Below are 12179 nucleotides of genomic sequence, written 5' to 3' on the forward strand. Positions count from 1 at the left end.
GTGTATCAGAGGATGGAGATAGTTATGAAACTCATCAGCAATACGCATCCCAACTAAGAGAAAAGCTGCAGGATGCTTATCACTTAGCTACAGCTGCGGCTCGGAAGAATGCAGACCGCAACAAACATCGCTACGATGCCAGGGTACGTTCGCAAGAACTCCAGCCTGGGGACAGAGTCTTGCTGCGAAATTTGGGTATTGCTGGTGTGGTACAGGAAAATTTAAATGAATTGCAAATCTTTACCCAGCAAAACAGACTGGCTTTTGACTATCTACTAGCAGCTCAAGGAGAGGTATGTGGATTAATAGGCCCAGAGTGTTGTGTTAAAATTTCTGATGTGAGTTCAAACCTAACCACAAGGATAAAGGAAATCCAAACATTATCTGTCCAGACAAAAACATTTAGAGAGCAGTTGCAAGACTGGAATCCTTTGAATTGGTTGGGAATAGAGTTAAGCAAACTCATGAAGAAAGCAGTGGGAGGAATATTGATGTTCCTTGTCTTAATATGCTCTATATAAATAATGATACAGCTAGCCTTATGCTGTATTAAAAGGTGCTTACAAAAGATAGAAAATGTAGCAGAAAGCAAGGTACAACAGATGCACTGTTAGAACTAGAAACGCAGGGGCCTATGCCAATAGCCGAGGGGCCCACAGAGGTAACCTCACCATCCATTGCTCAAGAGGATGTTTTCCCCACCATGGGAAAAGAGATTCTCAATAGACGAGACAGGGTAATAAGGCCAGTAAAACGGTTAACTTATGATGCACCTGGGGTGAATAGTGAGGAGCCCATACATTTAGCACACAGGCTTGTACAAGCTAAAGTGGGCTTCCTGAGGCCCTTTGGGGGGAACCAGTGAGTGGGTATAGTAGGTGGTGTGATTTGTCGGGACCCCAACTACCTTACCCATTACAAAGATAGCTTCCCCCATTATCACCTCTAATACCATTAACTCACAGACATCTCCCCTTCCCCACCTCTAATATCATTAACTCACAGACATTTACCTTCCTTTCCCTCCCCCCCCCCCGCATCCTCCCTCTGTTCTGTAATGTGATTTGTCCTTTTCATATTTGTTCATTTTTTTAAATTGTATCCTTTGGTCTATATGGTTGTGACAATTTTCTTCCACTATTTGATCTGAGGAAGTGGGTCTGGCCCACGAAAGCTCATCATCTAAAGACTAACAAGATGGTTTATTAAAGTGCTACATAGTCCTGTATTTTGTTTCAGAGTTAATTTGGATTCCATTAGGAGTCTAGTTGTGAGCTGTGGAGTTAACTTCATTGTGGGCCAGTGGAGTGCGAGTGCTAAGGCTCCTCTGTTGTGAGCTGAAATCGCTGTGTGCTGTGCTGTGGGGAGCCTGGTGCTGTGCTGCGGACGAGAGCTGAAATCACTGTTGCTGAGGAGAGCCTGGTGCTAAGCTGCTGGGCTACTAGCAGAGCAGCTTGCAAGGGACAACCAGCAAGCGCAGGCGGACAGCAGAGCGGTTTGCCAGGACGACCGGTGAGTGCAGGCGGACAGTAGATGCAGCTGGCGGGGCGACCTGCGGGTGCGGGCAGACGGCAGACGGCAGAGCGGCTGACGGGGACGACCTGCGGCTGGTAGGAGTGGCAGCAGACAGCCAGCAGAGCAGCGGTAGGAGCAACCAGCTGGCAGCCAGGGGCGTGGACTGAGACGGCTGGCAGAGCCGGACAATGGAGGCGGCTCACTGGACGGCAGGTGGAGTGTGGCGGAGTGACTCGTGTCGACGGCGGCAGCAGAACCCCACGGAGAGGCGGAGCCATCGGTGGAGCCACCAGCGGACCACGTAAGGTGTATCGATCCCCGCCCCTCCAGGTTGGGATGGTGAAACCCTGCCGGGTGAACTTTTGAACCCTGGGGCGGCACGAACCTGGGGCAGAGACTTTTGGGGTGTTGGACTTTGGGGGGGATTTATGGCAGGGGGAGGGGCCTTTGCTCACGTTTCGTCTGTAAATCTGAGTTGTGGTGTTTCCCCAATTTAATGCTGATGTCGGTTACCTCATGTTATTAAAGGTTTGCTCCTATACTGAGGCTCTGTGCTTGCAAGAAGGGAAGAATTGCCTCTATTGAGGCACCCAGAGGTGTATGTAAGATTTCCCAGGACACTGGGTGGGGGCTCGAGCCGGTGTTGTATTACCTTGTTGGGAGGAGACCCCTAGATACTGAACCCGGCCCTTGCTGCTATTTACTCAGCCTGGCAGAAGGGTTACAATTCTAAGGAATGGTAGAAGGGAGAAGAGCAAAATAGAGACAGTGGATTTCAGAAAGGCAGACTTTAGTAAACTCAGAGAGCTGGTAGGTCCTTCCCATGGGAAGCAAGATTAAGAGGAAAACTAACTGAAGACAGTTTGCTCTTGGGCCCTATATAATGTCCCTTTGAAAAACTGCTATTTCATTGCGTAGGAAAGATAGGAAGTATAGCAAGAGATCACCTTGGGTTAATGGGCAGACCTTACATGATCTAAAAATCAAAAAGGAGTTGTATAAAAAGTGGAAACTAGGTCAAATTACAAAGGAGGTTGAGACAGGGTGTTCGCCCTGCACTGGCCCTTTAAGGGCAAACCCCAGCCCTGAGCAGGGCCTGGGAGTTTAGCCCCAGCTGAGGCTGTATTAGTTGGTTAGGGCCCAGCTGGGAGCTATATAAGAGCATGGGCAGCTGCTCCTAGGGAGGGCAGTGAGAACCTGGCTGCTGGGGGAGTAGGAGGCTCCCTGGTGCTGGAGCTGGCCAAGCAAACCCCCAGACTGCAGGGCCTAAATAACGGCCTGCTGGAGAAACTACCACCCCCGGAAGGGGGGCTCCGAGACTGACTTGGGCACTGCCGGAGGGCAGTGTGTTGAAGAGGATGACGCGGCCAGGAAGAAAGAGGGGAAACACCACCAGAGGGAAGGTACCCCGCCAGCCAAAGAAGCTAATTTCCAAGACAGACGGCCGGGGGTGCTGCAGTGGTGAGTGAACCCCTCACAGAGGCCCTGACTCCTTGCAAGCGCTCCAGACTTTTTTCTCAGGCCCTAGTTCCGCAAGCCCTCCCCCCTCTGGCTTCCTCACCTTGGGAACCGCAGCCGGCTTTGTAACCTGCAGCAGGTCTGTTTCCAAACCGCACCCAGAGACCAACTGTACATGCTCGTGCTCCACAGGCTCCATTTCCTCACCCTCGATTCCTGCTCCAACGCCAAATGGTGGGATTGTCTACAACCTGTGGCGGGTGAGGAACCCCGGCGGGCCGGTCTCTAATCCATCCTGGTCTCAGGGCCTGCCAGGAACAATGGTTGGCGGCTCTTTCAGAGCACGGGCGTGTAACCTGGCCTGGTTCCCCCCCCATTCCTTGATGCCTGCCCCTTTTGCGGCAGGAAGGAGAACCTGGTGCATGTCTACTCGAGTGCAGCCCGTATTCCAGCTCCTCCCAAACCTGCTGCTGAGGTTCTGGCTGCACTTTTCTCCGCACCTCTTCACTTTCGCACACCCGTCCGTGGCCCCACGGGGCCTCCTCTCCACCCTCCTGCTGGCCCTGGCCAAGGCCACTAGCTACGTCACCCGGAAGAAGATGCTGGGTGAGGGGGTGTTCTGCAACAGTGGGGCCTGTTTCCACTCCTATAACCCTTCCCCTCTGGCACCTCTCTTCCCTGCATACAGTTGAGCAGGGAGGAGTCAATTGCCTCTGCTCTGCCCCTGGCTCCCACCCTGCACTCCAGAGCCTTTCACTGGCACCTTCTTTCCCTACGTACAGCCGAACAGGGAGTGGTTAAGCCTTTCCCCTTTCCCCTCGCTGAAACCCTTCTCCCCTGCCTATTGCTTGGTGGGGAGGAGTGGGTGGCTATTGCCCTCCCTCCCACACTATTAGTGCCTCTTCCTACCCACCCCAATGATGGAAAAGGTCCCTGCCACTCCCCTTGCCCCTGTTATCCCTGGGGTCCCCCTTTGCCTCCGCTCTCGTCGACCCCCATAGCAAATCTCTCAACCCCGGTCCAGACTCCACCACTGCTGTGACCAGGGGAGCCCCCTCCCCAGCCAGTAAAGCGCCAGGGGAAGAAGAAAGGCAAATGCCCTACACCTGGAAGGCAAAACTTCCCACCGCAGGCCTCCTTCCCCACCACAGCCCCTCTTTCCCCTGCCGTCCTATCCTCCAGCTCTGGGGGCATCACACCTGTGGTCCCCAAAGCGTATGCTCAGGTGGCCATGGCCTCCGATTCCATCTGTAGCCACCAGAGCCGCTTCCTCTCCCTGACCAGGAGACACGGTGTCTGCTGCCTCACGGCCCATGCCTCGCCCTGCATGGAAACCTACACGCGGGCGTGGGCGCAGGTGGTGGGGTCCTCGGCTGTGGTGGTGGCCTCCAAAACATGGCAAGGTAGTCTTCTTCCTTGCCTCAGAGGCTGCTGCCCAGGAGGCCCTGGAGAAGGGCCTGGTGGTGGTGGGTGGGTCTATGTGCCTGTCAAGTCTCTGGAAGACCTGATGACCTTCTGAGGTCTCTTCCAGCTCTATGGTTCTATGATTCTGGTTGTACGGATGATGCTGACCTCCATCCCACCCTTCCTCCCCAATGCTGCCCTTCTGCCTGTCCTTTCCCCCCGGGGAAACCCATCTTCACTATCAGCTCTCTCCTGTTGGACTGCAAGGACCCCCTCCCTCCAGCATATCCTGATGGGGTGGCATTCTAGGAGTCCTTTCTGGTGTCCTACCAGGGACCTATTACTGGGTCCGCTATTCTGTCGGCGGAGACCCAGTGGTTCCTTTACCAGGCGACAGGGCACATCCAGAGGGACTTCCCCCTGGCCCAGTCCGAGGAGGCATCTGGGACCCCCTAGACCTGGGAGGGTGCCGGCCCTTACATTGCTGGCCCCCCGGTAGTCTGGCTTCTGCAGCTGTCCCCCTCCTTTTGCCGACATGTCTGCCAGTTCTTCGCGGACACTGGCAGGGCCAAGGACAAGGTGCAGCTTGCCCTTCAGTGCTGGGGGGGGGGGGCTCAACCACGTCCTCTGGGCCATGAGGGCCCTTCTGTAGGAGGAGAATGGGACCAGAAGGCAGGACATCACAGCCTACCTCCAGGCCCGCAAGTTCTGCGGTGCTCTCCTGGCCTTTGGGTCCAGGAGCATTCTGCTGCGGGACCTGTGGAAGGCCGACAATCACCCTGTTCATGAGGATCCCCCCCCCAAATCTCACTATGAAACTTACCGTGTGTGTGTGTGTGTGAGAGAAGGGTGTCTCCGCAGAAGCCAGGGGCTCTCCTTCCTTCAGGAGGGGTGTACTCAGTGGTCTTCCTGCAGGAGACTTACACGACTCCAGCTGTCGAGGCTGGCTGGCGGCTGGAGTGGAGGGATGGGATGTACTTTAGCCACTTTAGCACCCGTTCAGCTGGGGTGGTCACCCTGTTCTCCCCCACCCTACGGCCCAGGGTGCTGGGGGGTCACCAAGGTCATCCTGGGCTGCCTGCTGCATGTCCAGGCCCATGTAGAGGAGCTGACATTGAACATCTACATCCCAAACATGGGCCCAGACCAGGTGAACTTTCATCGGAAGGCGGCCACCTTCCTCGACACCTTTATCCTCGCAAGTGCCTGTTCTTGGGTGGGGACTTCAACACCGCCCTGGAGGACCGGGATCGCTCAGGACTCGAACTGCCAGGTTGCCATGGGCATCCTTAGGGAGATTGTAGACAATCACTCTCTGATGGACATCTGGCATGATCACCACCTAGATGACATCACCACCATCACCTTTGCCTGCATGGAGGACAATCGGACGCACCACTCGGGGGTTGGGCTGCATTTACTTGTCCTGGTTCCATCCAGCATGGGCCCACTCCCCCAGCGTCTGCCCGGCCCCATTCACGGATCCCCATTTGGTGTCTGTGAAAGCCTGTCTCAGCACAGAGAAGCTGGGGCCAACCTTTTGGCATTTCAACAACAGCCTGCTGGAGGACATGGGCTTTGTGGCAACCTTCTGGAGTTCTGACTGGCCTGGCGGGGGCAGTGGCCCACCTTTCCCTCAGCGCCGTGATGGTAGGACATGGGGAAGGTGTGTGCCCAGTTCCTCTGTCATGTTTACTCCTAGGGTGCCAACTGGAGGAGGGATGCAGCGATAGAGCAGCTGTAGCAGGAGGTCTTGAAGCTTGGGAGGCATCTGGCCGCTGGCCCCAAGAATTCACCCCTCTGTGAGGGGTATTGGGAGAAGTGGGAGGACCACCGGCCCGGGGCACCTTTGTTCAATCCCTCATCTGTCTCCCTCAAGACATGGATTTTGGCTCCCACTTCTATGCCCCCAAGAAAGAGGGGGGCCAAAAAGCACATCCCCTGCCTCCAGGCAGAGGACAGCACCCCCTTCATGGATCCGGAGGAGATACATGGAAGTGCCACAGCCTTTTACACCAGGTCCTTCTCCCCAGCTCTGACCGATGCTGACACCTGCAGGATGCTCTGGATTGAGCTTCCGACGGTCAGTGTGGGCAACCGGGACTAGCTAGAGCTGCCTCTCTTTCTGGCCGAGCACTCAGAAGCCCTCCATCTCATGCCCACCAACAAATCCCTGGGCATGGACGGGCTGACCGTGGAGTTCTACAGCACATTCTGGGATGTTCTCTGCCCAGCCCACATCGCTGTCTGGGCAGAGTCCTTGGAGAGCGGGATCCTCCCTCTGTGGGGCAGGCAAGCTGTGTTCACTGGGCTACTGAGGAACTAGCAACCTTTGGAACTAGCTTCTCGTCTTGCTCCTCAGCTCAGACTACAAGATCGTAGCCAAAGCTGTCCCATTGCAGCTGTGGTCCATGTTGGCGGACGTGATCCATCCTGACCAATCCTAGACCATCTCAGCCATACCATTTTTGATAACTTTGTACTTGGTCCAGGACCTCTTGCAGCTCGGGGATGGTCTGTCATTCGCCCTCCTGTTCCTGGACCAGGAGGTGGTGTTCAACAAGATGGACCACTGGTATTTCATGGCATTCTGCGGGCTTTGGGCCCCACTTTGGGGTCTTTCTCTGGGTGCTGTATGCCTCTGAGGAATACTTGGTCAGGCTCAACTGGATCTTGACTGAGCCAGTCAGCTTTGGGCGGGAAGTATCAGGGGTGTCCACTATCGGGCCAGCTGTATGCTCTGGTGATCGAGCCCTTCCTCTCTCCTCCACCAGAGGTTGACAGGGTTGGTGCTTTGGGAGCTGCAGCTGGTCCTGCTGGTGTATGCTGACGACATGCTACTCGTGGTCCAAAAGCCAGGCAACCTGGTGCAGGTGGAGACCGGCAAAACCATCTGCTCAGCGACCTTCTCCACCTGGGTCAAGAGCTCTGGCCTGGTGATTATCGATGGGTGGCAGGAGAGCTCTTTCCCTCCCATGCTTCAAACCATTTGGTGGAGCACAGGTCCGCTGTTCTATCTTGGCATCTACCTTCCTGCCACACATCTCTATCTCTTCCACCAGAAGGTGACAGCCTTCTGGCCCTGGTTCTGGTCCTGGTTCTCAGGCCCCTGTTCTGTGAGTCGCCTCCCCACCGTCTGGTTTTCTGCCCCTTTGTTAGCTGGAACGCCTGGCCAAAAGGGACCCGAACGTAGAGGACCGTCCCCAAACCTACCTCTATCATTGGAAGGTTATTAAGTTCCCAAAAACTAAATAGGCAGTTGGGGTAAACTAACTGGATTTTATTTAACTGTTTAAACCAGGTAAGTATAACTTTAAACAGGACCCCACAAACAAAGGAACATAACCTAAGAGTAAAGCTAGACTGTGACGTTAGGTAAACAGAGATAAGAACCCAAGTAGCCAGGTGGAGTATTACAAGGACTCTACCATATCTTGCAGATTTAGGACCCTCACAGCAGCGGCACGGTTCCGGATCCCGTCCCAGGTAGCATCACAGGTGGAGGCTCAGCTGGTTCTCCCTGGCAGTTGTCTGGGGCTGTTCTGCAGCTCCAGCAATGTTTGGCCTATTTCCCCTTCCCCTGCGTCGTTGTGGCTGCAAGTGTGTCCTGAACATGGAGGGGCGTCAGATGGCTGTACACCCCTTGTGTGCAAGTGTGTTACCTCCCACAACCCAAAGCTCTAATGGCATGGTGCTGGCATACCCATCTGAATGACCTAACACTCTGCCACTCAGATGGGCAGCCCTGGGCAACGGCAGAGGCAGCCCTTAAATAACCTGCTGTTGCAAGGCAGACTTGGGTCACGTGGCCACCAGGTTTCCCGCCAAAACACAGAAAGGGCGGGAAAAGGAGAAGGAAGAAGGGCAGCCAAGATGGAATCCTAGTTGTTATTTAGCCCCCCAAAATGGCGTCCGTGACCAAAATGGCGGCTCACAGATTTGGCCTCTACACCTTGGAACCTCAGCCGGCTGCGTTACCTGCAGCCGGTCTGCCCAGAGACCAAGTGTATGTGCTTGTGTTCCACACACTCCATTTCCTCACCCTCGTGTCCTGCCCCAAAACCAAACGACAGGATTACTTACCACCTGTGGAAGGTGAGGAACACAGGCTCTATTCCACCTTGGTCCCACAGCTCCGCCGGGGACATCGGTTGGTGGCTCCTTCATGGACCCATGAGCATGGGCGAGTACCTGGCACGGTTCACTCTCCTCCCTGAGGCCTGCCCCTTTTGCGGCATCAGGGAGAACCTGGCACACATCTACCCTGGGTGCACTTGGTTGCAGCCCATATTCCAGCTCCTCCAAAACCTGCTGCTGAGGGTCTGACTACACTTTTCTCCATCTCTTCATTTTTGCACACCCGTCTGTAGCTCCACAGGGTCTCCTCACCACCCTCCTGTTGGCCCTGGCCAAAGCCACTAGCTACATCACCCAGAGGGGATGGTGGGTGATGGGGTGTTCTGTGACCCTGCAGCCTATTCCCGCTCCTCCCTGATCTCATGCATCCAGGCAAAGTTGTTCTGGGCGGCACCCGCTGTCTCCCTAGACAGCTTCGAGGAGCAGTGGCTGCTGTCTGAGGCGCTCTGCTCCGTGTCCCCTTCTGGATCCCTCCTTTTGAACCTCTCACCTGCCTCCCTGAGCCTGTTTGTCATGAACCTGTCGGTCCCAAGTAACCAGCTGGAACCACGGACCAATGGTCCCTTGCACAAGGCTGGGAGAGGGGCCTTTAGAAGTGGACAGGAATGTGCCCACCCACCTCCCAGGTTTTTCCAAACAAGGCCTCACTACACAGACTTGCCCAGGCCGTGGGAGATCATGTGAGTGAAGACCGATTCCTTGGCACACTCTGGTAAGTGACATCAGAAGCACCTGATGAATATCTGTACTGGCTTGGCAGTGAAATAGTTCTGGAAGGTCTGGCTACCTGCTCTCCTGGAAGTGCCCAGGGGAAGCTGGGAAGGCATAAAATCTATAGACTGTAGCACGTAAGGGGTAAGGGCTTTAAAACTGTGTCATGGTGCATGGGGGAGGATGAGCACCGGTGCCGAACCAGCTAGTCCTGTCCATGTTCTGTCACCAGCTCAACACCGAGCCTGGCCCCAGGGGCCCTGACACGACTCCCGAGGGTAGCTCTGGAGTTCTGGCCCAGACTGCACAGGGTCTCTGCAAGGGTTCCGAGTCTTCCATTGAGAACAATCTGTTTCACACACACAGAACAGGAAGTGACGGTCTCGGAAGGAGTTCTGCAGAAAAGGATCTAGGGGTCATAGTGGACCACAAGCTAAATATGAGTCAACAGTGTGACGCTGTTGCAAAAAAAGCAAACATGATTCCGGGATGCATTAACAGGAGTGCCGGGAGCAAAACACGAGAAGTCATTCTTCCGCTCTACTAGGTCTCAGTTGGAGTATTGTGTCCAGTTCTGGGTACCACATTTCAAGAAAGATGTGGAGAAATTGGAGAAGGTCCAGAGAAGAGCAACAAAAATGTTAAAAGGTCTAGAAAACGTGAGCTATGAGGGAAGGTTGAAGGAACTGGGCTTGTTTAGTTTAGAGAAGAGACATGATAGCGGTTTTCAAGTATCTAACAGGGTGTCATAGGGAGGAGGGGGGAAAAATTGTTCTCCTTGGTCTCTGATAGCAATGGGCTTAAAATTGCAGCAAGAAACATTTAAGTTGGACATTAAGAAAAACTTCCTGACAGGGTGGTTAAACACGAATAAATTGCCTAGGGAGGTTGCAGAATCTCCATTACTGGAGAAGCTTCAGAGCAGGTTGGATAGACACCTGTCAAGGATGATCTAGACTAGTGTTTCCCAAATGGTGTTCCACGGAACCCTGGGGGATGATGATGTCACTACTCAGCGCTGCGTGTGCAGTCAGTCAGTGGAGCGGATCTGCCTGTTATATACCACCATTAATCCCTGTACTCTGCAATCTGTAACCGCACTTACAGAAATGAGTGATTCCCCCAATATAAAGCAAGAACCGCCCGATTTCACTCAATTATCAAGTAATAAGAAACGCAGGTATACCAAGGATTATTTGTCATTTGGATTCACAAGAAATGGAAATAAAGATGCTCCAGGTGCCCAGTGTGTACTATGCAAGAAAATATTATCTAATAGTTCTTTAGTACCTGCTAAATTGCAAAGACATTTCGAAACAATTCACTCGGAATACAAAGATAAAGATGTTTACTTTTTTTAAGTGATTCAAGTTTCCACTTTAAAAAGCTAACTGTCAAAAATAGCCAAAACAGATAACAAAAACGCAACAGGCGTCTTATAAAGCTAGCTATCATATATCACGCGCCGGAGAAGAGCACACAATTGGGGAATCACTCCTAAAACCATGCACCGATATAATGCATATTAGTTTTTGAGCTTTATTTTTTGTACACATTAAATGTGATTTTTGTTTTTAAACATGTGCAATTAAACCAAATGTTGATCTCACGACTTTGTGTAAAAGTTCTCACTCTGTCCCGAACCCCTGCCCAGTGCTCAGGCCTGTACTTCCTTAGCCCCCTTTAAGACCAGGCGCCTGAGGGCAGGCTGGCAAACAAACAGTGGCTGGCAAATAAGTGGGAAGGGGCTGATTGCCACTCAATACAGGGATGGCGGGGGGGGACGGGGACGGGGGGGGGGGGGGGACGCAAGCCCTCCCTACTCCACTGTGTCCCGGCCCAGGGCCCTAGCAATGGCAGCCTTGGCGTCCACCAGGGTCAGCAGAGAACCCCTCCTGAAGCAGGCCGACACACATCAAAGGGTGATCAGGTCCATCTTACCATCCCCTGGACTTCTGGACTTCCCTTCAGTTTGTTCCTGGCTCCCAGGCAGTGACGAATTCGCAGGGTCTGTATAGTCCAAGTTCAGGTGCAGGGAGAAAAGGGTCTCCCCTCCTCAAGGCCTGGGCCCGTCGTCCACCTTGGAAAGGCTCCTGCTCCCTCCAATAGCTGGGCTTCTGGGCTCAGCTTTTATCCCTCCTGTCCCTCCCCAAGGCCTCTGTGGACTTAAAGGGGCAGGCGGAGGGAGGGATGCTCCCTCCTCAGGGTCAGTGGCTGTCCCCTCCAGCGCCCATTCCAGAGAAGGAGAGGCAGCAGGGTGCAGGGGCTGCTCTCCTCCTCCTCTCCACCCTGCTCCTGTTCCTGCCTCTGCACCCGCCAGAGCCCTCCTTCCCCACCCAGCTGCCTGCCTGCCTGCTCCCCTGGACGCCGCTCCAGCTGCTGCTTCTCACCACCACCACCAGCTATTGCTGCTGCCTGAGGGGCGAAGGGGGGCCTGCCGGCTGCCCTCCCTCTCCCCTCCACCGCTCCGGAGGAGGACCCCTCGACCAGCACTCACCACCCAGAGGCCTGCCCCACCTGGCTGCTGCCCGCCCGCCGCTGCTGCTGCACCACCTGCACCCTGCCGAGGAGGACAAGGACTGCCAGTCAGACTGTGGAGGGGGTTTGTTTGTTAAGACTGAGCTTTTTATCTGCTCCTGGGGTGGTGGTGGACAGAGACACCAAGGGTGGGGCTGGGGGAGAGGCATAGAGCCCCCCCCCCGTCCAGCTGCCTCCCCCATACCACCACCCCCACAACCCCCTCCACCAACCCTTGCAGCACCAGGACTCGCCCCTCGGTGGGACTGGCTGTTCCCCCCGTCTGTATCACCTGGGACTGTCCTGCTGCCGCAGTGGGCAGGGACTGAGCCTCCCACAAGCGCTCATGGGTGTGCTTCCCCCCCCTTGGACTTGGCCCCCCTCCCTTAGTAGTGTCCGATTGGGGGGGGGCCCCCCCTTACCCTTGGTTTCCTTGC

This window comes from Pelodiscus sinensis, chromosome 29 (genome assembly GCF_049634645.1).
Source record: "Pelodiscus sinensis isolate JC-2024 chromosome 29, ASM4963464v1, whole genome shotgun sequence".
Lineage (NCBI taxonomy): Eukaryota > Metazoa > Chordata > Testudines > Trionychidae > Pelodiscus > Pelodiscus sinensis.